The 27194-nt window shown below is 39.2% G+C and overlaps 1 long non-coding RNA gene across 1 annotated transcript in view; it reads right to left on the reverse strand.

Annotated features, from left to right (window-relative positions):
• LOC141276325 (uncharacterized) overlaps positions 1 to 26500 on the reverse strand; it is a 40154-nt gene extending 13654 nt beyond the window's left edge. Inside the window, exon 1 of the long non-coding RNA XR_012325670.1 lies at positions 26212 to 26500. This is a non-coding gene — a long non-coding RNA (uncharacterized lncRNA). The remainder of the gene's footprint in view (positions 1 to 26211) is intronic.
• Between the last annotated feature and the right edge of the window lie 694 nt (positions 26501 to 27194).

Consider the following 27194-nt stretch of genomic DNA (forward strand, 5'->3'; position numbering starts at 1 on the left):
TTAGTTAGCCCAGGTCTACTCATCAACATTTCTCCAGGGTTCACAAGTCAGAAGAGTAAATGGTTCTACTCAAATAGGACACAGTACTGAAGAGTAACCAAGCTAAAATTTCATAAGAGAATTTTCTCTAACAAGTGATTGGCTTAATTAAACTAAGTTAAGCTGGCTTAATCAGAATATGAAATTAGTTGACTCATGTAACTGAAAAGTGTAGGGGTGGACTTCAAGCATAATGTGATCAGAAACTCAAATAATGACATCTTTTCCCATCTCTTGATTACATTGCTATTGTGTTGGCTTTATCTCAGGCAAGCTTTTAGCTTGAGATGGTAAGATGGTGTCAACAGTTCTCCATCCTGTATCATTCTGGGTTCAAAGTCAGTTGAAAAGAAGTCTTTTCCCGTGACTCACTGTGATTAGGCAAATTTGGTCAAATTACCTCCGCTGAACTAATCACTGTGACCAAGGAATGGAATTCCAACACTTGGCCAGTCCTGGTCACATGCTCAAGTCTTGATGGAGGGACGGTACCCATTTGCTGCACATGGACCAAAAACAGGAAGAATTCCTAACAGGACACCAGAGTGAGGTTACCAAAAGAAGGGGAAATGGATATGTGCCGAACAACCAAAAAGCCACAGGAGGCCTCCACAGGGCAGTAATTATATGTATCAGTTAGGACTTTTTCTGACACAGGTGAAGTAAAATCACAAATTTTTCTATGGCGGGACAATCAAACTAAGACAGAAAGAAAAAAATAAATAACGTGCCCTCTTTGTGTTAGGTCTTTCCCAACGTAAAACGTGCATCTGCATTATACATTAACCAGATCACCTCAAAGCAGGAGCATGTAATCAACCTTTGAGAAAAATGGTATTTCTTCAGATACCAGCACTGTAATTTTTTTAAAAAATTAATTAATTAATTTATTTATGGCTGCGTTCGGTCTCTGTTGCTGCATGGGCTTTCTCTAGTTGTGGCGAGCGGGGTCTGCTCTTTGCTGCGGTGCATGGGCTTCTCATTGTGGTGGCTTCTCTTGTTGTGGAGCACAGGATCTAGGCGCACTGGCTTCAGTATTGGCTTTTAAAAAATAAGGAAAGGGGACTTTTCTGGTGGCCCAGTGGTTAAGAATCCGCCTGCCAATGCAGGGGACACGGGTTCAAGCCCTGGTCTGGGAAGATCCCACATGCTGCAGAGCAACTAAGCCCATGCACCACAACTACCGAGCCTGCACTCTAGAGCCCGCGAGCCAGAGCTACTGAGCCCACATGCCATAACTACTGAAGCCCGCGTGCCACAACTACTGAAGTCCGCGTGCCTAGAGCCCATGTTTTGCAACAGGAGAAGCCACCGTGATGAGAAGCCCGCACATTGCAACGAAGAGCAGCCCCTGCTCGCTGCAACTAGAGAAAGCCGCCACGCAGCAACAAAGACCCAACGCAGCGAAAAATAAAATAAATTTTAAAAAATAATAAGGAAGGAATTTATTGAGTTCTGTTCAAAAATTTACCCAGGATTTGTTTTAATCAGGTAGGGTAAGACACACCCACATGGAAATGATTGTCATGAAAGAAGAAGTTTATACTCACAGATCCCTAGAAACAGGAGGCCCAGCATGCCACACAGGGCCACGTGGGAAGGGACCAGGGTTGGTCAGGGGGCAGAGAAGATAGAGAGTGGAGAACGTGGCCCAGAGCCATTAAAAGGGTTTTGATAAGAAAGAATGGGTGAAACAGGGTTGGTAACTGAGTAAGTTTAGGATTGGATAGTTGATTTATTCCAGTAGGCTCTGGGCTATGGGATGGTCTCTAGCTGTCTGGTACCTGGCCCTGGGTTGATTTAGGGCAGGGGGAATATTGGCTTGGTGTGTGAGAGTTTGATAAAGGAAATAATTGGGGAGCTTGACTCTGGATTCTTTGGCTTGTATGTCAAAGGCACGCTCTGGGTGTGGGAGAGGGAACGAGCAGGGAGAGTCATTCGCTATCTATCTCTAAGAATTAGCTAGCCCTGGGAGGGGGAGTCTTTCCAGGATCAAGGCCTCAAATGCCAGAGCATCAAGAATATAGAGAATAAGAAGGTATAGTCAAACACAGCTCCCATAACTGAAAAGTTCAGATAAATAAATTTTCCAGCATAGCTAGATATGGCACATAAAATGTTATCTCTGGGCTTCCCTGGTGGCGCAGTGGTTGAGAGTCCGCCTGCCGATGCAGGGGACACGGGTTCGTGCCCCGGTCCGGGAAGATCCATGCCACGGAGCGGCTAGGCCCGTGAGCCATGGCCGCTGAGCCTGCGCGTCCGGAGCCTGTGCTCCGCAACGGGAGAGGCCACAACAGTGAGAGGCCCGCGTACCGCAAAAAAAAAAAAGAAAAAAAAAAAAGTGTTATCTCTGCATTGTGCTCGGGCTCCACCTGGTGGTTCCAGACAGTTACAGACTCCACTGCTGCCTTCTCCATCCCCCACTCCATGATGCCTAAAAGAAGGCAGCAGCTCTTTCCAACATCCTTTCTGCCTCAAATCCAGAAGGAAAGAAAGAGCTTCTTTCCTCCAAGAACCAAACAAAAATCCTGGTCCTCGTTCTAATTGGTCACGTTTGGACCAATCACTGTGGCCAAGGAGATGTGAAGTGTTTATTGACTGAGGGAGCCCCAGTGCTCCAACCACACTGATTGAGAACAGAGAAGAGGCGGCTCTCCAGGGATGTTCTGGTGTGCTATTTTCTCTGAAGAGTGGGGAATGGATGCTGGGAAACCAAAGCAACAGCTGTTCACTACGCAATGAATCTCAGACATGTTTATCCTCGGGTGGCCAGTACCTTGTAATTACTGCTGACTTGTTTAGTGAAACTTTGAGTCTTTCAATCCAGTCACATGTGCCGTCAAGAACTGTAGTATTTTAAAATGTCTCATTGACACTCAGGAGTTGAGAACCACTGTCTTAGAGTTAGTTTAAGTTGCTATATTAGTTGACAAGAGTTGATCCTCCACCTAACCCTCACCATCCCCCACTTTTTTTTTTTTTTTTTTTTTTTTGCGGTACGCGGGCCTCTCACTGTTGTGGCCTCTCTCGTTGCAGAGCACAGGCTCCAGACGCGCAGGCTCAGTGGCCATGGCTCACGGGCCCAGCCGCTCCGCGGCATGTGGAATCTTCCCGGACCGGGGCACGAACCCGTGTCCCCTGCATCGGCAGGCGGACTCTCGACCACTGCGCCACCAGGGAAGCCCAATCTCCCATCTTATAATACTGTCTACATATGTCTAGTCTTTTGGTATTTCATTTGTTCTTTAAGATTTTTCAAATCGCTGTTAGCAGTTCTGTGATCACGTCTGCAAATTCTTTTATTGCAATACAATGCAATTTCTCTTGACATTTGAATTCTGCTATCATCGGCTTTAATTTCATCTTTAAGATATTCATTCTACCAACATCCATCCACTCCTTACAAATAATGTAGCAGCTATAAGACCCCAGGGGGTGTATTGACAGATCCCCATCCCCAGCTTCTAGGGAGAGCTCTGATGGGTTTAATTCAGTGTAATTCCCTCTCCCTTGCAGCATCATTGGTCTAGGTAACCTAAATAGAAGCCCGTTGCATGGGATTGGCTGATCTCTAGAACTGGGTCAGAACTGGTCTGATGAAGGAAAAAAATTTTGTTCGAAGATTTAAAAAATCCTATTTATTTCTTATTTGGATAGTATTGTGTCTCTGCTTTCACTGAATTTATAGTGTGGTGTAGAAATGAGATATAGACAAGTAATTGCCCCTGATATGCCCTCTGGAGGATTCTCACCCTCCTCTGATTGAGCTGCCTGCCCTGCTCCCATATCAGTTTAGATGGTGGTCATGGAGAAAGCCTCCAATATCTACAGAACACTGTAATTCCTTCTCAATTCCAATACCAGTATATTTGAGCAATGCATTGATACTTCTGTCTTTAGGAGCTCATACAGCAGTGTGTGTGTGTGTGTGTGTGTGTGTGTGTGTGTGTGTGTGTGTGTGTGTGTATGTGTGTCTATATAGCTATATCTTTGTTAGTCATTTTGGGATTGTGGATCTAAGAAAGGTCATAATGATTTGTTTTCATTGGCAAAGTAGGAGATTTTTAACCTATAGATAGAAGTTTATTAAATAATGAATGTGTGCACAGATTTAGCTGCAAAAAGATGCTCTTTAAAGTGTTTTTAGAAACATTTTATAAATGTTTTATTAGAATGTTGCAATAAGCATCTTTAGTAGTTAAATCTTTGTATACATAAATATCTCCTTAGAATGTAAATGCCCAGAAGCAGAATTCTTTATACACAATCTTTAAGACCCCTATTCTGAACTACAAGCACCTTAGTTTTCTAACTCGTTTTCTTGCCTCTGATCTCTCCCTCCATTCTGTCTTTCACTGGTAAATGTATCTTTCTAAAATATTGTGCTCATTACTTTAGATCCTTACTGAAAACCCATCCTTTCCCCTTGCTGGGACCCAGTTCCTTACCCTGATATCTGAGGACTTTCACAATCTGACTCTGCCTCAGATTTCTAGGCTTTTCTGCTACCGCTCCCCTGTATAAATCTTCCATTATAACTGAAGTCATCTACTCCCTACCCACCATTACACTTTGCAACTTCCTATCTTTGCACATCTGTTTATGCTTTTCCCACCTCCTGCAAGAAAGGAGGTGGGAATTGTACAATAAAGGAAATGTTAGAATTAGGAACGAGTAATTCAGTTTATCACAACCCTCTATAAACCTTTCCCCCACCCACTTTTCCCCACTTGACCCAAATGGTTGAGTTGTCCTGCGTTTGGTGCTGAAAACATCAAAGTATATGTGTTGATCCTCCCTTCCTTCCTGTTCATCCCCGCACCCTCCCCAGAGCTGAGGGCTATTCCACCTGCTGCCTGGGGGTTCCACTTCTTTTCCATTCCACCATCAGAGTCTGGGCTCACCCTCCTCACCCAACCTGCCCTCTCACTTGTTCAGGTCCATCTCCACCTGATTCATCACTCCCCTGTTCTCCATCTATAGCCCTCTGGGTTCTGCAATTTTCTGGCCATTTCTAATCTTCTGTGTTTCTGCTGCTTACCACTCTCTCTTTGGTCCCCTTTTCTTCTTTCATTATGTTTCCTGTCTCTCAGGTTGATGCTTCTTAGCTCCTGTGTGAAGAGACAGGCCTTCACGGTGCCGAGAGCATGCCTTTCTGTCGTTTTCAATAATTGTCTTCTCAGAGTCCATCAAGCAGAACATGCTTTTCCATCCTGCTAGGCTCTTTTCATCACGGCCTTCCTTCCTTTCCATTCCTTCCTTGTAGACGATGCAGCTGTTCCTGACACCTGAATGCCCTGGCCAAAGTCACAGAGACCTAAACCTCAGCAGTGGGGAGAATTGAGAAGATGACGTATAATAACTACAAAAGTTTTAAAGACGGAAAAAAACATTATTTGCTTCATAAGTTTTTTCAATCTCAGTTTTGATTTCTACAGCATATTATAAAAGAAAGCATACATAAACTCTTGAGTATTATTAGAGTCAGATGAACAGCTATAAATAAACTTAAAATAAAAAGGCTTACATAAAGCACAGCCAAATTGTTAACAACTCTGGAATTGTGACAATTACTAATGATAAAGAGAGAGTTTAGAAATAAAAAAAGACTTAATTTAGTTAGAGAATTTAGGTTTAACCAAAGGAGACAAATACATAATTCTCAGACAGTACAGACAAACGGGTTTTGAAAAATAATTTCCTTAACTTCATTTGACTGTATGGGGTTCTTATTCCCAATAAGAAAACAAGTTAGAGATAAAACAAGTGAGAAAACTTAGACTTTTGTATACATGGTAGGTTATAGGATTAAATGATGGAGACCTATTATGTTCCTTTTAGCTAGAATCATTTTTCATATTATACCAATTTGTAACAATTTAAATTTATATATGTATATATAATAAAATAATTTTTATTTCATTTGTTTCTATGTCCTTTGTTCAGAGAGTTCTAGTTGAAACGAAAAGAACTTTGAAATCAATATAGTATAAGACGTTCAAAGACATAAAAATGTGATTTCTTGAGAGAAAGAAAAAGGGCGGAGAGAAAATAAAGTAGAAAAATATCATTCTCAGTATTTGTAATATCCTCATTGTTCAAAGATCTTACAGGATTAAATAATAATTTGTCAAATCTTTGCACGTCTTTTAGGTAAGGTTACCTGAAAGAGCTATTTTCTTTGTTATTTTGAATTATCCTTTAATTAACATCCTTTTAGAAAACTGTAACTCATTTGCTTTTTCTTTAAACAGCTTTGTTGAGATATAATTTGCATACTATGAAATCTGCCCACTTATAATGTACAATTCAAAAATAAATCAATAGGGACTTCTCTGGTGGCGCAGTGGTTAAGAATGCGCCTGCCAACGAAGGGGACACGGGTTTGATCCGTGTATATTCACCAAGTTGTGCAACCACCATCACAACTAATTTTAGAATATTTTATTACCTCCAAAACAAACCCTATACCCCTTACGTATCATCCCCAATTCCCCCATTCCCCCCAGAACTAGGCAACCACTAATATACCTTCTATCTCTATAGATTTGCCTCTTTTGGATATTTCATATAAATAGAATCATACATTATATGGCCTTTGTGACTAGGTTCTTTCATTTTGCATGTTTTCAAGGTTCATCTATGTTGTGGTACATATCAGAACTTCTTTGCTTTTTATTGCTGAATAATTCTATTGTATGGGTATACCACATTTTGTTTATCCATTCATCATTTGATGGACATTTGAGTCATTTCAACTTTTTGACTATTATGAATAATGTTTCTATAAACCTTTAGGTACAGTTCTTTGTATATAAGTACAAGTTGTGCAAACATATATTTTTATTTCTCATTCCTTTTAGGTAAAACCTAGGAGTGGAATTTCTGGATCACAGAGCGACTTTATGTATAACATTTGAGGAACTTCTGGACTGTTATTTAAAGTAGCTACACCATTTTACACTCCCACCAGCGATGTGTGAGGGCTCCCATTTCTCCGCATCCTTGCCAATACTTGTTATTATTTGTCTTTTTGATTACAGCATATCTCATTGTGGTTTTCATTTACATTTATCTGATAGCTAATGATGTTGAGCATCATTTCATGTGTTTATCGGCCATTTATGTATTTTCTTTGGGGCACTGTCCATTCAGATCCTTTGCTCATTTTTAATTGGGTTACTTGTCTTTGTTAAGTTGTAATAGTTTTTTAAAATTAATTAATTTATTATTTTTTTTTGGCTGTGTTGGGTCTTCGTTGCTGTGCATGGTCTTTCTCTAGTTGCCGCGAGCGGGGGCTACTTTTCGTTGTGGTGCGCAGGCTTCTCACTGCGGTGGCTTCTCTTGTTGCAGAGCACAGGCTCCAAGCGTGCAGGCTTCAGTAGTTGTGGCACACGGGCTCAGTAGTTGTGGCTTGCAGGCTCTAGAGCGCAGGCTCACTAGTTGTGGCACACGGGCTTAGTTGCTCCACAGCATATGGGATCTTCCCGGACCAGGGCTCAGACCTGTGTCTCCTGCATTGGCAGGCAGATTCTTAACCACTGCGCCACCAGGGAAGTCCCAAGTTTTAATAGTTTTTGATATATTCTAGATGTAAGTCTCTATCTTTTGTTGCTTGTGCTTTAGATGTCATACCTAAGAAATCATTGCCTAATACAAGGTCACAAAGAGTTAAGCCCATGTTTTCTTCTTAGAGTTTTATAGCTATAGCTCTTACACTTAAGTCTTTGATCAATTTTGTGTTAATTTCTGTATGTGGTTTGTGGCAGGGAATGAACTTCGTTCTTTTGTGTGTGGACATCCAATTGTCCCAGCACCATTTGCCAAAAAGACTGTTCCTTCCCCATTGAATTGTCTTAGCATTCATGTTGAAAATCAACCGATCATCAGTGTGAGACTCTCAATTATAGTCCATTGATTGACATATCTATCTGTATGCCAGTACCACAATGTCTTGATTATTGTGGCTTTGCAGTAAATTTTGAAACTGGAAAGTGTGGGTCCTCCAACTTTGTTATTCTTTTTCAAGATTGTTTTGGCTATTCTGGGGTCCCTGAATTTTCATATGAATATTATACTAATTGATTTTTGGATGTTAAATCAATCTTGTATTCCTGGGATAAACCCCCCTCGGTCCTGGTGTATAATCCTTCCTATATATTGCTGAATTTAATTTGCTAATCTTTTGTTGAGAATTTTTGCATATATATTCATAAGAGATATTGGTCTGTAGTTTTCTTTCTTGTGATGTCTTTGGTTTTCATACCAAGGTAATATTGGCCTCACAGGATGAACTGGGAAGTGTTCCCTCCTCTTCTATCTTTTGGAAGAGTTTTTAAGAAGTTGTATTAAATCTTCTTTAAACGTTTGGTAGGATTCACCAGTGAAGCCAGCTGGGCCTGGGATTTTCTTTGTGGGTAGGTTTTTGGCTACTAATTTTTTTTTTTTTTTTTTCAGTACGCGGGCCTCTCACTGTTGTGGTCTCTCCCTTTGCGGAGCACAGGCTCCGGACGCGCAGGCCCAGCGGCCATGGCTCACAGGCCCAGCCGCTCCACGGCATGTGGGATCTTCCTGGACCAGGGAACGAACCCGCGCCCCCTGCATCAGCAGGCGGACTCTCAACCACTCCGCCACCAGGGAAGCCCTTGGCTACTAATTTAATCTCTTTATGTATCATGTCTATTGCCATTTTCTATTTCTTCTTGAATCAATTTCAGTCATTTGTGTCTTTCTCGGAATTTGTTCATTTCAGTTGTTACTTAATTTATTGGCATACGGGTCATAGTATTCCTTTGTAATCCTTTTTATTTATGTAAGATTGATAGTCCCGTCTTCCATTTTTAAATTTAGTAATTTATGTCTTCTTTCTTTTTTCTTGGCAATCTCACTAAATTTTGTCAATTTTGTTGATTTTTTAAAGAAAGAACCAACTTTTGGTTTTGTTGATTTTTTTCTATTCTCTATTTCATTAATTTCTACTTTAATCTTTATTATTTCCTTCTTCCTTTTTTGCTTTTGGTTTAGTTTGCTCTTCTTTTTCCAACATCTCAAGTTAGAGGCTTAGGTTATCAATTTGAGTGCTTTCTTCTTTTTATCTTGTTCTATTTTTTATTTTTTTCTATTTTTTGGCTGCACCGTGCAGCATGCGGGATCCCAGTTCCCTGAGCAGGGATCAAACCCGTGCCCCCTGCAGTGGAAGCATGGCATCTCAACCACTGGACCTCTAGGGAAGTCCTGAGACCTTTCTTCTTTTTAAATATGGAGCATTTGGAGTTACAAATTTCCCTCTAAGCACTGCTTGACTGAGTCACATACATTTTGGTATGTTGTATCTTCATTTTCATTCATTCCAAAGTATTTTCTAATTTCCTTTGTGATTTCTTCTTTGACCCTTTGGTTATTTAGAAATATATTGTTTAATTTCTGCATATTTGTGAATTTCCCAAATTTCTTTCTGTTGTTGATTTCTAATTTCATTCCCTGTGGCCAGAGAGTGTACTTCATATTATTTATATCCTTTTAAATTTATTGAGATTTGTTTTATTGCCTAGCATGTGGTCTATTTTGGAGAATTTTCTGTGTGAACTTCAGAAGAATTATATTCTGCTACTTTTGGATGGAGTGTTCTATAAATGACTGTTAGATCTAGTTGGGCTTTAGTGTTTTTAAGTTTTTTATTTCCTTGTTGATCTTCTGCCCATTGTTCTTTCCATTATTGAAAGTAAGGTATTGAAGTGGCCAAGAATTATTGCTTTTTGTTTTTTGGGTTTTTTAAATAAATTTATTTATTTTATTTATTTTATTTTTGGCTGTGTTGGGTCTTCGTTGCTGCGCACGGGCTTTCTCTAGTTGTGGTAACCGGGGCTATTCTTCATTGCAGCATGTGGGCTTCTCATTGCAGTGGCTTCTCTTGTTGCAGAACACAAGCTCTAGGCACACGGGCTTCAGTAGTTGTGGCTCGTGGGCTCTAGAGTGCAGGCTCAGTAGTTGTGGCGCATGGGCTTAGTTGCTCTTTGGCATGTGGGATCTTCCTTGACCAGGGCTTGAACCCATGTCTCCTGCATTGGCAGACGGATTCTTAACCACTGCACCACCAGGGAAGTCCCCAACCATTATTGTTGAACTGACTACTTCTCCTTTCATTTCTGTGAGTTTTGCTTCATATATTTTGGGGTTTTGTCATTAGGTGCATATAGGTTTAAAATTGCCATATTTTCCTGATGGATTATCCCTTTTATCATTATAAAATATTCCTGTTTATCTCTAGTACAGCTTTTCTTTTGCCTCAAAGTCTATTTTGTCTGATATTAGCATAGCCACTCCAGCTTCTTGTTTGTATCTTTAAACCTAAAGTTTTATACAATATAGTTGGGTTTATAAAATAATCCAGTCTGACAATGTCTGCCTTTTGATTAAATCAAATCAAGTAATTTGATTAAATAATGACATTATTATTATTAGTGACACATTTGGATTTACATGTGACATTTCACTCTTTGTTTTCTATACATTCCTTGTCTTTTTGTTCCTGTAGTGCTCCTTTACTGCACTCTTTCTATTTTTCTTATTTTTTTTGGTGATGGTGGTGCTGTGTGGCTTGTGGGATCTTAGTTCCCTGACCAGGGATTAAAGCCAGGCCCTCAGCAGTGAGAGCACAAAGTCCTAACCACCAGGGAATGCCCATCCTTTACTGCTTTTGTTTGCATTGATTGAATATTTTCCACTGTAATATTTTAATTATTTAAAAAAAATTTTTAGTTATTTTCTTAATGATTGCTCCAAGGCTTACTATATATACCTTATCAGAATAAACTTCAGACTTATACTAACTCAAATTCAGTGAGATATAGAAATATCATTCATACATATCTCTAATCTCTTCACATTTTTGTAATATTATTGTTATACATATTGTCTATATGTAACTGAAAATGCATTATTATAACTACTGCCTTATACAATTTTATGTCTAGTAAGGAAGCTAAGTGAAGAAAGGAAAGTATATATATATACACACACATATACATAGAATTTGTTACATTAACCTTCCTTTTTTACCACTTCTGATCTCTTAACTTGTTCCTGTGGATCATAATTACCATCTGGTGTACTTTCCTTACTCACTCCATATAGCTCCCACCATCTCCTTCGTGTTGCTATTGTCAAAGATAATACCTTTCTACATATTATGGGCTGAACAATACAATTATATACATATTGTTTTATACAACTGCTTTAAAATAAGAGGAGGTGAATAACATTATGGTATTGGCACAAAAACAGAAACATAGATCAATGGAACAGAACAGAGAGCCCAGAAATAAACCCACACACTTATTGTCAATTAATCTATGACAAAGGAGGCAAGAATATACAATGGAGAAAAAAAGTCTCTTCAATAAGTGGTGCTGGTAAAATTGGACAGCTACATGTAAAAGAATGAAATGAGAACATTTTCTCACACCATGTACAAAAATAAACTCAAAACTGATTAAAGACCTAAATGTAAGACTGGGAACAGTAAAACTTGTAGAAGAAAACATAGGCAGAACACTCTTTGACATTAATTGTAGAAATATTTTTTTTGGATCTGTCTCCTAAAACAAAGGAAATAAAAGCAAAAATAAACAAATGAGAAATAATCAAACTTATAAGCTTTTGCACAGCAAAGGAAACCACCAACAACGAAAAGACAACCACTGAATGGGAGAAAATATTTGCTAATAATAAGGGGTTAATATCCAACATATCTAAACAGCTCATACAACTCAACATCAAAAAAAAAAAACTCCAATAAAAAATGGGCAGAAGACCTGAATAAACATTTTTCCAAAGAAGACATAAACATGCACATGAAAAGATACTCAACATCGTTAATTATCAGAGAAATGCAAATTAAAACTACAATGAGGTATCACCTGAAACCCATCAGAATGGCTATCATCAAAAAGAACACAAATAACAAACGTTGGCCAGGATGTGGAGAAAAGGGAACCCTGGTACACTGTTGGTGGGAATGTAAATTGGTGCAGTCACTATGGAAAACAGTATGGAGGTTCCTAAAAAAACTAAAAATAGAACTACCATATGACCCAGCAATTCCACTCCTGGGTATATATCTGAAATAAACAAAAACACTAATTTGAAAAGATGTGTGAACCCTAATGTCCATAGCAGCATTATTTACAATTGCCAAGATATGGAAGCAATCTAAGAGTCCATCAACATATGAATAAAGATGTAGTATATATATATACAACAGTATACTACTCAGCCATAAAAAAGAATGAAGTTTTGCCATGTGCAACAATATGGGTAGACTTGGAGGGTATTATGCTAAGTGATATAAGTCTCACAAAGAAAGACAAATACTGTATGATATCACTTATATGTTGGTATCTGAAAAAAAAAAAACTAACTAGTGAATATAGCAAAAAGGAAACAGACTCACAGATATAGAGAACAAACTAGTGGTTACCAGTGGGGAGAGGGAAGTGGGGAGGGGCAAGTTAGGGGTAGGGGATTAAGAGGTACAAACTATTATGTAGGATAAATTAAGGATATATTGTACAACAAGGATATATTGTACAACACAGGGAATATAATCAACATTTTATAATAACTATAAATGGTGTATAACCTTTAAAAATTGTGAATCACTATGCTATGCAGCTGTAACTTATAATATTATACAACTACATATTAATTTTTAAAAGTAAACAAAAAGTAATGTAATTTAAATATAAAATACGACATGAATTTGAAATTAAACAATTCAGCCAACTTAAAAAAAAGACAGGTGAAGAAAGATGCATTTATACTGTTTTAAAATAATTACATAATTAGATAACTACCTTTACCAGTACTTTTTTTTTTTTTTTTGCGGTACGCAGGCCTCTCACTGTTGTGGCCTCTCCCGTTGCGGAGCACAGGCTCCAGATGCACAGGCTCAGTGGCCATGGCTCACGGGCCCAGCCGCTCCATGGCATGTGGGATCTTCCCGGACTGGGGCACAAACCCATGTCCTCTGCATCGGCAGGCGAACTCTCAACCACTGCGCCACCAGGGAAGCCCACCAGTACTTTTTTAAAATATTGATTTCAAATTACTGTCTGGAGTTACTTGCTTTCAGCCTAAAGAACTTCCTTTAATATTTCTTGTAAGGTGAGTCTGCTAAGAAGGAATTCTCCTAGTTTTCATTTACCTGGGAATATTTTTATTTTGCCTTCATTTTTGAAAAATAGCTTTGCTGGATATGAGATTCTTGGTTGACACTTCCAGCACTTTGAATATGTCACTTTGAATATGTCATTCCAGTACCTTTTAGCCTTCATTCTTTCAGATAAGAAGTCAGTTTATAATTGTTTTGCTTCCTTTACTTATGATTAGTTGTTTTTCTTTCGTTGCCTTCAAGATTTTATCTTTGTCTTTGCTTTCCAACCTTTTTACTATGACGTGTCTACATGTGGATCTCTTTGAGTTTATCCTACTTGGAGTTTACTGAGTATCCTGAATGTGTAGATTACTGTTTTTCATCCAGTTGAAGAAGCTTTCAACCATTATTTCTTTGAATATTTTTTCTGGTCCTTTCTCTCTTTTTCTGCTACTCTCATTACACATATGTCAGTGTGGTTGTTGGTGTCTCACGTTTTTCTGTGGCTCTGTTCATTTTTCTTCATTTTTCCCCCTCTCTGTTCTTTGAATTATACAATCTCTATTGATCTTCCTTTAAGTTTGTTGATTCTTATGACAGTTGAAATAAAGTTAGTTCCTTTAGAGAGAGCTTTGGAACTCTTTGCTCTTATAGACCACCTCCCACTGGACAATATCTCTGATCCACTGCTCTGGAGCTGGAGTTGGTAATGAGTTTTAACTGCTTTACAAACATCTGGATAGGGGTGGTAGCCCCACGTATCTTTGTTTTGCCTCTTCTGGTGTGGAAACCTCCACCTTTCAAGTAAATTGAGGCAAGGGCAATTGGGGGCCCAGGATTCTCAGTCTGCTGTGCCTGTGGTAGAACCTCCATCATATGAGTAAGAGCTGGGTAGAGGAAGTGAGACTTCAACTTCTTGGCCACACTTACCAGGAATCTTGCCTATGCAACTCAAAGATGGAGTAGATGAGAGATGCTGGTGGCACCTCCTGATGATATACTATATCCGTTGACTAGGAACTAAGGAGAAAGGAAGCCCTATCTCTCTGGACAAATTGCTTGGATTGGAGCTTCCATCAAGCTGAGCTGGAGTAGGGGAGAGAGAGCAGGTTGTAGCTCAAGTGTCACGGACTCTTGTTGTTCATACTGAAATTTAGTAGATTTCCTTGAAAAAATATTTCTTCATTTGCTGTATGAACTTAGGACAATTTTCAGAGATTTTAAATGGGTGTTTTTATAGTTTTCACCAGTTATAGTTATTTTGCTGGGGAACAGATCCACGGAGCACCTCGTGCTGTCATTCTGGAGATAGAGCCCCTTAAATTTTAGTTTTTGAAAGAATCCTAGAATAATTAAAGTATCTGAAGCTTTTTTGGGGAAAATATTCTTATTTATAAATAAATAACTCCTTATTATATGCTCAGTTCTTCTGCAAATAATTCTGTTGGCTAGATTAATAAGAATTATTTTTTTTAAAAAAACGTGTTCTTTTTAAAGTTATAGTTCACTGCATTCATATTTACAAACCCCATACACAAACATGTATTCCTCCTTTATTAGGTGGACTTAAACAGATACTTAAACATGAAGGCAGTGATGATTATAAAACACAATGAAACTCTAAGTTAAGGCTTTATATTTGTTTTAAAACCCATATTCATAGATAATTGTGTCCAAATCAAACCTTCATCTACAAGATTGAGCTCATCTGTGTTTATCTGGTACCAACAATTCCTTTTACTGGATTGTATGAAATATGAATTAGTAGTAACCACAATCATCTCACTTTAATGAACCGTTGGTTCCTTTCTTAGGTTTTGGTCCTTAGTTTGATGATTTAGCCTTTAGTAGCATAAGCATGTGCAACAGAATGAACAGAGCATTTCTATGTAAACTTAGAAAACCTACAAACTGTACTAATTCTTATTCTCTTGAAAGTTGGCCAACAGTGAACAATTCAGGACATCCTAAATACAGAAAACACCAAAACCATATTTGACCACTCTCCCTTTTCAAAACATAGAACATGTTAAGGTAAAGGTGGCAGGATTTCTTGATGGATAGAATATGAAGTGTGAGAGAAGACAGAGGATGATCTGATCGATGGCTTTGGGCCTGAACAACTAGAAGAATGGAGTAGCCATTAAATGAAGTAGGCAATTCTGTAGGGAGAACAAGTTTTTTGGGGGGCGTTTATCAGAGATATTTTAGTAATTAAAATATTCAGGGTATGTATTAATCACAACTCCAGCTCTTACCTCATTTGAACCTCTTCCCTTCTCTCAGCTCTGGCTTGCTTTAGGCTGAGGGGGGTTTGGGAGCAACAGTGGGGGAGAGGGCATGGTCAGCTCTGAATCTCTTTTCCCACTGTGGTTCTCCTTTTCTCTCCTGGCCCTCACCAGGTTGTCTCTGCTCTTTTTCCAGGACAGGAAGGGACAGAAAAATCTCACTGACAGGTGCCTTATGAAGGTGCCCTCTGGGGCAGGCAGACCCCCAAGGCTAGATCTTCCTCTTATGGGCCCTTCCTTGAGTCCCTCAGAAATTCCCACGCTGGGCTCTTTGATGACAGTTCTTCTGACTCTGGCCATGTTCCTCCTCTAACTGCCATTCTTGACTGCTCCCTTTTGTCTTTCAGGCCACCTCTCTGTTGGGATCTCATGGCTGCTAAGGACAGGATCCAAGAAGGACCCAAGACCTGCATTTGGTCCATAAGAGCCATCCAGCTTTTGCCCTGCCCTCAGAGGGAATGTCACACATTAAATGCAGCCCTCTGCACTCTGCCACAACCGGCCACTTTGGCCTGGAGAAGTTTTTCAGAACTAGGTTTGGCACTCACCTCTGTACCACACCAACTGCAAGGGACACGGGTCAAACTCCAAGGGGTTCTCTTGAAGTCTCTTCTTTACACATTAGAATAAAAAAAAAACACCTAACAACACCAAGTGTTAGCAAAAATGTGAAACAACTGGGATTATCATATACTGCTGGTGGGAGTGCCTCTTTGGAAAACCTTTGATAGTATCCACTTAAAGTGACCTGGCAATTCCATATCTAGTTATACATCTATCATACATACATACAATCAACAGAAGACATATATAAAGGGATGGTCATAGCAGTGTAAAATTCATAAACTGAAAACAACCTAAAAGGCCATCAGCAAGAGAATGGATAAATAATAATGGTATATTTTTAAAATGGAATTTTTAAAAAAGGAATGAACTACGGCTACATGCAACATGGGTAAATTTCACAGGCATCCGTTAAGTCGAAGAAGCAAAAGTACAAAAGGGTACATACAGTTTGATTCTATTTATATGATGTCCAAGAACAGACAAAGCTAATCTATGCTGTTAAAAGTCAGGATAGTGGCTAGAAGTTAGGATAGTGGAGTAAGTAGTGACTGGGGGTGGGCAAGAGGGAGGTTTCTGGGCTGCTGGAATAGTCTATATTTTAATTATATTTGTAATGTAATAGGTTTATATATTTCTAAAATTTCATCTTGCTTTACAGTTAAGATTTGTGTACTTTATAACTTGTATGTTTCACTTTATTAAGTTAAAAACAAAATTTAGAGAGAAACTTGTGTCCTCCAACTATTCATGCATTGCATTTTCATTATTTGATAACATGAGCCCAGGATTATTTATAAAGGGTGCTTCAGTTGTGAGGACATTCTGAGCCCAAAATCCCTGGCAGAGACATTTTGAAAAGTGAAAAGGTCATGTCTAAGTAGAAGCAGCCCTCTTCCTTTGCTGCCGGCGGCTACAGTTTTCACTGACCTTCTGGTTCGACTCAGCCAGCAGCTGGGCTTCAGGGCTTCTACCAGAATTGACCAGCAGGGGTCAGCCCTATACAAACCCCTCAAGCTTGAGCCTTCTGGGAGCTGAAACTTTTCTTCCCAGGTCAGTCAAGTCATCCTGGCCTTTTAGTTTTCTCACTTCACATCTTCAGCCACATTTTCCTCTACTCTGTCACCACTGCCCACTCCCATGATCATAACATGGACCAGAAATTTCCTTGCATTCCTCACTCATTCAAACACGCTGTCCTATCCCTCCGCTTTCTCCAGTAACTCCAGCAACATTCTTTTCACCTTTTACCAAGCCCTCCAGGTCAGTGACCAGCTGTCTTCTCTCCATCCTGCAGTCCCACCCTCTATTCGACCCCTCATCCAGCCCTGACATCATGGGTCATCAGTGTAGTCACTTTTGCAAACACCTTCAACTCTTTGACCATGCCAGGCCCCCGCTTTTAACCCACTAATGATTTCCCATTGCACTTGGGATAAAATACAAAACCCACTACAGGGCCCTCATGCCCTAGCCCTAGGCTGGTACCTCTCCCACCTGCCTCATATACCACACCCCCTCAACCATACTTGCTTTTTTTTTTTCAAATTAAAAAATATATATATATATTGGAGCATAGTTGATTAACAGTGTTGTGTTAGTTTCAGGTATACAGCAAAGTGATTCAGTAATACATATACGTGTATCTATTCCTTTTCAAATTCTTTTCCCATTTAGTCAACCATACTTTCAATTCTTCTCTCCACCAGTATGAAAGACATATCCTTCAAGTCCATTCTTTTGTTCTCTTTCCTGACAAGGTATTTATTTCTTTTAAAACACAATTTAAAAATTACACCCATATTTGTGTACTTGCTTATTTAATGTTTGTCTCTGACTTGAGACTGGGCACTCAACAAAGGTAGTGATCATATCTTGTTCACACACCTTTTACAGAAGTAGTGCAAAGCATTTCTTGGGTCCACGGTAGATGCTCAATCTGTTGAATTAGAATATCAATCCAGACCTTGACCCTACAAAGACAGGGACAGATGGGGGCCCTCTGTTGCTTTAGAAAAAACCCAGCACTTTATTATTTGTATAATATTTGTCCTTTAAAGCACTCACAGTAATTACTGTAATAATTGCATGATAGGTTACGTAAGATAGACATGTTGTGATTCTCATTTGATAGATGAACAAAATGAGGTACAAAGAGAATCGACTAAAATGTCAGAGTAAGTACTAAAACCAAAATCTCTCACCTACCCATCTGCACGTCTTAACTAGGATACGTAAATGTTCTGATTCTTGACCAAACCTGCAGTAGAGAAGATAGCATAACAGTTAAATGCTCAGGCTCTCAGGACAGACTGTTAAGTTTCCAAACCCAGATCCAATACTGAACTTGCTGTGTGACCGTGGGCAAGTTACTTAACTTCACTGAGCTTCAGTTTCTCCATTTCTAAAGTGGAAATAACCATACCTATATGAGGAGGTTGGAGTGAGGTTTTGATATATATGTATAAGATACACACACATAGAGCTGAACATGGTACATGGGAAGCACTTAATCAAAGTTAGTCTTTTGAGAATAATGATTATGTTTCATACTCCTCGGTAACTCTAACAAGAAGTACAGAGCCTTTCAAAGTGATGTTTAATACAAATGTTTGACATGTCCTTCTGGCAACAATGGGATTTCTGTTTTCTTGAATTCACCCTTATCTGTGAATACTGTTGCCTTTGAGGAGTGAAAAAAGTGTTGTATGTACCCTCGGTGTGACCACTCCCATGTGTATACCCTTTAAAACCGATAATTAGGAGCAGACTTCTAGACGCCTGTTTTCTCTTAGTTCACTCATTTTAAAGTCCATTTTCCCGTCCTTCTTTGAAAGAGTGTAATTGATATAACTTACATCCTCAAACCCCCTTTATTCTGGAATGGGTCATATACTATAACCATGGCAGTTACTGTGAATTGACCTAATAATGCATTGAGCAAATGGGGTAATCTCCACCCACGTAGGACAGGATAGAAAATTATAGAGTAGGATGCAAAGTAGGTAGTTTTCATGATGGTATTCTAAAGAAGTTTATTAGAATGGAAAAGTCACATGCCATTTGAAAAACTGCTTTATGCGGGATAAAGTGATAATTTAAAATAAACCTACAGACAGAAGTAAAGTTCATGACATTTAATTTAATTTGGTTGGTCCTTTTAAAAATATGTAATGCTGTAATATTTTTGTCTCCTGCAGTTTTTAATATAAATGTATAGGAATAATGGCCTACAATGGAACTTGTGAAACATACCAGTGCAAAGTTAAATGGAGATGTCCCTGTAAAACTAACACAAATGACTAATGGGTTGCAATCTGTTAGAACTCTAACATGTTCTGTTTAACTATGTATGATGACGCCTCTTCCTCTCTATCTCTGTCATCATTCATTAACGTTTTTACATAGCTAACTGGGGTTATGAATCTGCAGTAAAAATTTGTTAAAAATACAGTAAAAGCATTCTTACCCACTGTTTCTTTTACAGAATTCAGTAAACTATGAACAGCATAGAACAGAATGATCTCCATCTTAATGTTCAAGGATCCAAGGTAACAAGGTCCAGCCTTCCAGTTTTAGTTGAAAAACTACAAATTAATTAGCTTCAACAGGTTCTCTTGTATTACAGTCCATTTTTTAGAAATAATGAATTGGTTCTCCAGCATTCTCCAAAAATGATCAGTGAGTTTTTTTGAAGTATAATTTTGAACTATTTACACATAATGTGCTTTAATTCATTACAGCTATTATTCTTTTTTTATTACTAAATTGCTTTCATTTGTTTAATAGAACAATTTTTTTTCTTTTTCTCTCTTTTTTTTTTTTTTTTTTTTTGGCTGTGTTGGGTCTTCATTGCTGCGCACAGGCTTTCTCTAGTTGTGGCGAGCAGGGGCTACTCTTTGTTGCGGCGTGCGGGCTTCTCATTGCAGTGGCTTCTCTTGTTGTGGAGCACAGGCTCTACGCACACGGGCTTCAGCAGTTGTGGCTCGCAGGCCCTAGAATGCAGCCTCAGTAGTTGTGGTGCATGGGCTTAGTTGCTCCATGCATGTGGGACCTTCCTGGACCAGGGCTCGAACCTGTGTCCCCTGAATTTGAAGGCAGATTCAAAACCACTGTGCCACCAGGGAAGTCCCTAATAGAACAAGTTTTTGCAGGTTTTTTTACATTTTTAATTGAAGTACAGTTGATTTACAATATTGTATTAGTTTCAGGTGTACAGCAAAGTGATTTGGTTATACATATATATATATACATACTTTTCCAGATTCTTTTCTATTATAGCTTATTACAAGATATTGAATATAGTTCCCTGTACTGTACAGTAAACCTTTGTTTATCTATTTTGTATATAGTGATGTGTATCTGTTAATCCCATACTCCTAATTTTTCCCTCCCTCCCCGTTTCCCCATGGTAATCATAAGTTTGTTTTCTATGTCTGTGAGTCTATTTCTGTTTTGTAAATAAGTTCATTTGTATTATTTTTTAGATTCTGCATTATAAGTGATATCATATGATATTTGTCTTTGTCTGACTTACTTCACTTAGTATGACAATCTCTAGATCCATCCATGTTGCTGCAAGTGGCAATTTTTCTTTCTTTTTATGGCTGAGTAATATTCCATTGTATATATTTACCACCTCTTTATCCATTCATCTGTTAATGGACACTTAGGTTGCTTCCATGTCTTGGCTATTGTAAATAGTTACAGCTATTATTTGTATTGATGCTTAAGTTGTCCCATCTTTGGCCAGTAGGAATGTCTTCAAGTTTGTTTCTGACCAATTTTGACATGGTCTTATTAATCTTTGATAACTTCTTTGATTTCTGCTAAGATAAGCTGGTCCAGTGATCATTGTGTATATTTTCTACTTGAAAAATAGACCTGGAATTAGCCATTTCTTCAAGAAGCTACGTTCTTTCTAGTAGGAAACTCTATTTAGAAACTAACTGCAAAAGGTTCATTGTTACTGAGCTAGTCATTATTTGTAGGCTTTTCTAGCAAGCTACTTTTAAAAAAAATTCTAATGATCCATTGATGTATGTTGAATCTCATTCCATGGCCTCATTTTAGAATGTCTTGTTTTCTCCAGGCTTCTAATGACTCCTTTTATGGTCTTGAACACTCATCTTCCTACCTGGTTTCAGAGAAAGTACCCTTTCTTCCTCTGAATAAAATGTTTTAATTGTTGGAAATCAATAGATTTTGAGGGGCTTCCCTGGTGACACAGTGGTTAAGAATCCGCCTGCCCAGGCAGGGGACATGGGTTCGATCCCTGGTCTGGGAAGATCCCACATGCCGCGGAGCAAGTAAGCCCGTACGACATAACTACTGAGCCCGCACACCACAACTACTGAGCCTGCGCTCTAGAGCCCACGAGCCACAAATACTGAGCCCACGTGCCACAACTACTGAAGCCTGCACGCCTAGAGTCCGTGCTCCACAACAAGAGAAGCCACCGCGATAAGAAGGCCGCTCACGGCAATGAAGAGTAGCCCCCGCTCGAAGCACACACACACAAAAAAGCCCACACGCAGCAATGAAGACCCAATGCAGCCAAAGATAAAATAAATAAATTTAAAAAAAAGATTTTGAGAACATATGATGTCTTCAAGGAGCCTGTTGTGGCATAATTCCTAAGGCGGCAGGTATTAGAATCAGATTGCCTGGATTTTCACTACGGCAGAATGGACACCTCTTTTTTTTTTTTTTTTTTTGCGGTACGCGGGCCTCTCACTGTTGTGGCCTCTCCTATTGCGGAGCACAGGCTCCAGACGCGCAGGCTCAGCAGCCATGGCTCACGGGCCCAGCCGCTCCGCGGCATGTGGGATCTTCCCAGACCGGGACGCGACCCCGCGTCCCCTGCATCGGCAGGCGGACTCTCAACCACTGCGCCACCAGGGAAGCCCTTTAATCAGTTTTGACAAACACATAAACCTGCATAAACCCAAAACTCAGAAAGCTACTTGTGCCTCCTTCTCGTCAATCCTCTCCTCGCTTCATCTCCCAGAAACAATCACTGTTCTGATTTCTTTCATCACGGATTAACTATGTTGTAGAACTTTACAAAAATACAATCATTCAGTAGGTACACTTGTGTTTGCCTCTTTGGCTCAGCATCTTTTTGAAATTCATTCATATCATTGTATGTTATCAGTAGTCCCTTCCTCTTTATTGCTGGATAGTATTTCACTTTATGAATATACTTTATTTATCCATTCTCCTGTTAATAAACATTTAGGTTGCTTCCAATGTTCAGCTCTTATGAGTAAAGCTACTATGAACATTCACAGACAACTCATTTTGTGTCTTTATTTCTTTTGAGTAAATTCTTAGAAGCATAAATAGTTGGGCCATGTGGTAGGTGTATGTTTAACTCTATGAGAATATGATTAACTCTGACATAAGAAAAAGACAAACAATCATATAGAAGAATAGGAGAAAGACTCAGATTTTACAAAAGAAGAGATCCAAATGGCCAATAAATATATGAAAAGATGTTCAATTTTATCAGCTATCATGGGAAAGCAATTTAAAATTATAGCGTGATATTCTACAAAATCATAATGCAATACATTACACATCCACCAGAGTGATTAAGTTAAAAAGATGGAAAATACCAAGTATTAGTGAGGAGATGGAATGACTAGAAAGAACTCTCATACACTGCTGGTGTTGAGTGACAGAAATCAGACACACAAAGATTCTTTCTTTATGATTTTATTTACACAAAGTACAAAACCAGTCAAAATTAATCTATGAGTGTGAGGTCAGCATAGAAATTATCCCTCTGTGGGAGTTATGGTAGTGCCTGAAAGGGAACATGAGGAAGCTTTTGGAATAGTGGTAATGTGCTGTTTCTGGATCTGGGTACTGATGACATAGTTGTGTTCAGTTCATGAAAATTCAATGAACTCTACACTCATTATACATGCATTTTTTGGGAGATATTGCATATCTCATTCCAGACCACAGCAATAAAGCAAAAATCAAAATAAAAAGTGAGCTACAGGGGAGGGGGAAGGGTAAGCTGTGACAAAGCGAGAGAGTGGCATGGACATATATACACTACCAAACGTAAAACGGATAGCTAGTGGGAAGCAGCCGCATAGCACAGGGAGATCAGCTAGGTGCTTTGTCACCACCTAGAAGGGTGGGATAGGGAGGGTGGGAGGGAGGGAGACGCAAGAGGGAAGAGATATGGGAACATATGTATATGTATAACTGATTCACTTTGTTATAAAGCAGAAACTAACACACCATTGTAAAGCAATTATACTCCAATAAAGATGTAAAAAAAAAAAGTGAGTTACATGAATTTTTTTGGTTTCTCAGTGAGTATAAAATTTATATTTATACTGTTAAGTGTGCAATAGAATTATGTCTAAAAAGCAACGTACATGGGACTTCTCTGGTGGTCTAGTGGGTAAGACTCTGAGCTCCCAATGCAGGGGGCCCAGGTTCGATCCCTGGTCCAGGAACTAGATCCCGCGTGCATGCCACAACTAAGGGTCTGCATGCCACATCTAAGAAGTCTGCACACTGCAACTAAAGATCCCGCGTGCCACAATGAAGATCCCACGTGCCACAACTAAGACCTGGCACAGCAAAAATAAATAAATAATTTTTAAAAATATACATCCCTTAATTTAAAAATAATTCATTGCTAAAAATGCTAATCATCATCTGACCCTTCAGCAAATCATAGTAGTAACATCAAAGATCACTGATGACAGATCACCATAATAAATATAATAATAAGGAAAAAGTTTGAAGTATTGCAAGAATTACCAACATGTGACACAGAGACACAAAGTAAGCACATGCTGTTGGAAAAATACTCCTAATAGACTTGCTTGGCACAGGGTTGCCACAAACCTTCAATTTGTAAGAAGCACAATATCTGCAAAGTGCAACAAAGTGAAGTGCAATAAAACAAGGTATGCCGGTATGTATAGTATAATTCAATAAAAAGTTAAAAAAAACAACCAAACAAAGTACAATACAATACCACGACATACCCACCAGAATGGCTAAAATTAAAAAGACAGAAAATACTAAGTTGGCGAAGATATACAGCAACAAGAATGGCTGTACAGGGGACTTCCTTGGTGGCGCAGTGGTTAAGAATCTACCTGCCAATGCAGGGGACATGGTTTCGAGCCCCGGTCCAGGAAAATCCCACATGCCGTGTGTCAACTAAGCCGGTGCACCACAACTACTGAGCCCTCATGCCACAACTACTGAAACCTGTGTGCCTAGAACCCATGTTCCTCAACAAGAGAAGCCACCTCAATGAGAAGCCCACGCACTGAAACAAAAGAGTAACCCCCGCTTGCCGCAACTAGAGAAAGCCCACATGCAGCAACAAAGACCCAACTCAGCCAAAAATAAAAATTAATTAATTAATTTTAAAAAAAGAATGGTTGTACAATTCCTTTGGAAAACTGGCAGTATCTACTAATGCTAAAAATATGTATACATATGTGTATATGCAATTATATGTATATCACCCAGCAATTCCATTCCTAGGTATACATGCCAAAAAGAAATGTGTGTGTGTACACACATGTGTGTATATATATACACCCATATATGTGTGCGTACATATATGTGTACACACACACATATATATGGCTTAAGACTGTTCAAAGCAGCAGTGTCCATAATAATCCAAAGCTAGGAACCGCCCCAATACCCATCAATGATAGAAAGGATAAATAAATTGTGGTATGCACACACCACCAAATGCTGTGTATCAATGAGAATGAACAAACTCCAGTTGCATGCAACAACATAGATGAACTTCACAAACTTAAAGTTGAGAACCCAGATATCAAAACATATGATTCCATCTATATAAAGTTCAAAAATAGGCAAAACTAATCTATGATGTCAGAAGGAACATATGATTAACTTAGGGGCCTTTGTGACTGGTTCGCAGAGACATGAGGTCTCTTGTGGTTGTGAAAATGTTCTGTTTTGTGATCTATGAACATTACACAAGAGTGTGAAGTTTGTGGAAATTCACCAAGCTGAGCATTAACGGCCTGTGCTTTGTACTTTTCTGTATGTATATTACACTTCAATAAAAATCTTTAAAAATGCCCTCAGATCTGAGATCCAATTGGATCTAACCCTACTCACATGCTATCTTGTCTCTTTGGGTCATCTTTTCTTTTTTCCTTTCAGTGTTACCAGAAACATCGTACTATCAAAAAGGGAAGTTCTTTTGCTCCTTGCAACACTGTGAACATAATATATACTTGTGTTCTAGAACAGTCTAGTGACACAGCATTAAGCTATGTCATCAGTGTATAATAGCTGACTAGTTTGGAAAAACAGAAAAAAAATGCAGCGTTGAAGTGGCATATGGTATCTACCCCCGTTAGATAAATCATTAACCCGGTGCTCTGTGGTACAGGGTATGTGACTAAGCTTGCAAACCAAGTCAGGGAGCAAAAGTAAGGACACTGTGGCACCTTCCTCTCTCAGGGAACCAGGGAAGAGAACTAATTTGGTGAGGAGCTCCAAGCACCAGCTGTCTCAGTCCAGCTGTTGGTTCTCTCACTAAAGATGCTTCCCTCTTATCTTTAAGGGAAAAAAACACCTTCAAGAAAGGTTTTTAGGTCCTTCTGTATAGCACAGGGAACTACATTCAATCTCCTGTGAGAAACCATAATACAAAAGAATATTTTTTTAAAAGTCTATATGTGGGGCTTACCTGGTGGCGCAGTGGTTGAGAGTCCGCCTGCCGATGCAGGGGACACGGGTTCGTGCCCCGGTCCGGGAAGATCCCACATGCCGCGGAGCGGCTGGGCCCGTGAGCCATGGCCACTGAGCCTGCGCGTTCGGAGCCTGTGCTCCGCAACGGGAGGGGCCACAGCAGTGAGACGCCCGCATAACCGAAAAAAAAAAGTCTATATGTGTATAACTGAGTCACTTTGCTGTACAGCAGAGAGTGGCACAACATTGTAAATCAACTACACTTCAATAAAAAATTAAATTTTAAAAAAACGTTTTTAAAAGGCTGTAAAGTTCAAACAAAACATCCCTTTCCCCCCCTCAATTAATTCACGGGAAACTTTCAGGGAGAGTTGAATGGGTTGTCGATTTATCTACTACAAACTGTTGAAAAATAATCTAAGGAAAGTTTACACGATTTACCTTTTTCCAAAACGAACATCCCCCGCCCTTGCGGATAGCACCTTCTCCGTCAACGTCTCGATTAGTGGCAGCTGCAACGAATACGGATCATGCAGGAATGTGCGCTTACTCAGCCGGAAGGGGGCGCGCAGGGACGTTACCGAGGATTTCAATTAAATCAGTTTCTGTTTCTATTCCAGGGTGGCTGCCTGATCAAACTACCTGAAGCGAGCTAGGGTGAAACTGCCTCAGAAACTCGGAACAGCTCACCACCGCTTAACAAATTAAGCGCAAACTCTGTATTCTTCAAAGTTCGTTCAGGGTGACTGTTTCAGTGAAAGGTGCCGGTGCATTTTGGTCCTTGCCGGGAAAGTATGAAATCAAATACAGCATATTGTAGGAGTCTGGGTAGTGGGATCAGTGACAATTTTGTTTAGCCTCCTCACTTCTTCCATCCCCCTTTGGTGTTAAAAAGTCCATTGTTCTTGAGGGACAACAGAGCAGAGAGCCAGCATTGGTAAAGAAATAGCAAACGCCCAAAATGGCTTTCTCTGGTATTCAAATTTAAGCAATTATTTTCAGCTATTCTCAACACTCAAACCTGGGCCTTGTCATTACCTGTAAAGAAACTACAATAGTTTCAGGACTACCACATTTTTCAAGTACCACCGGAAAAAAGTCACAGATTAAAAAACCCTCACCTGATTTCATTTTATCAAATGGTTAATATTTCTCAACTTCCTGCTAACAGAATATCAAATGCTAGGTTAGCAGCTGGACTAATTATTTTTAGTTGTATATATTGCTTTCTCAACCATATAGGAAACGTTTGAAGACAAAAGTGGCTCCAATTTAGCTTTCCAAGAGAGTTTTTCAAACTCTCTCCCGGTCCAGTCCAGGATATCCATACGTGTCCCATGTGGTGTCTGGAATATGGTGCTTTGCAAATAAATGTAGATAGAAAAAATAAACTAATAAACAGAAGAAAATATGAGGTAATATTT

The sequence above is a fragment of the Tursiops truncatus genome, chromosome 14 (assembly GCF_011762595.2).
Source record: "Tursiops truncatus isolate mTurTru1 chromosome 14, mTurTru1.mat.Y, whole genome shotgun sequence".
Classification (NCBI taxonomy): Eukaryota; Metazoa; Chordata; class Mammalia; order Artiodactyla; family Delphinidae; genus Tursiops; species Tursiops truncatus.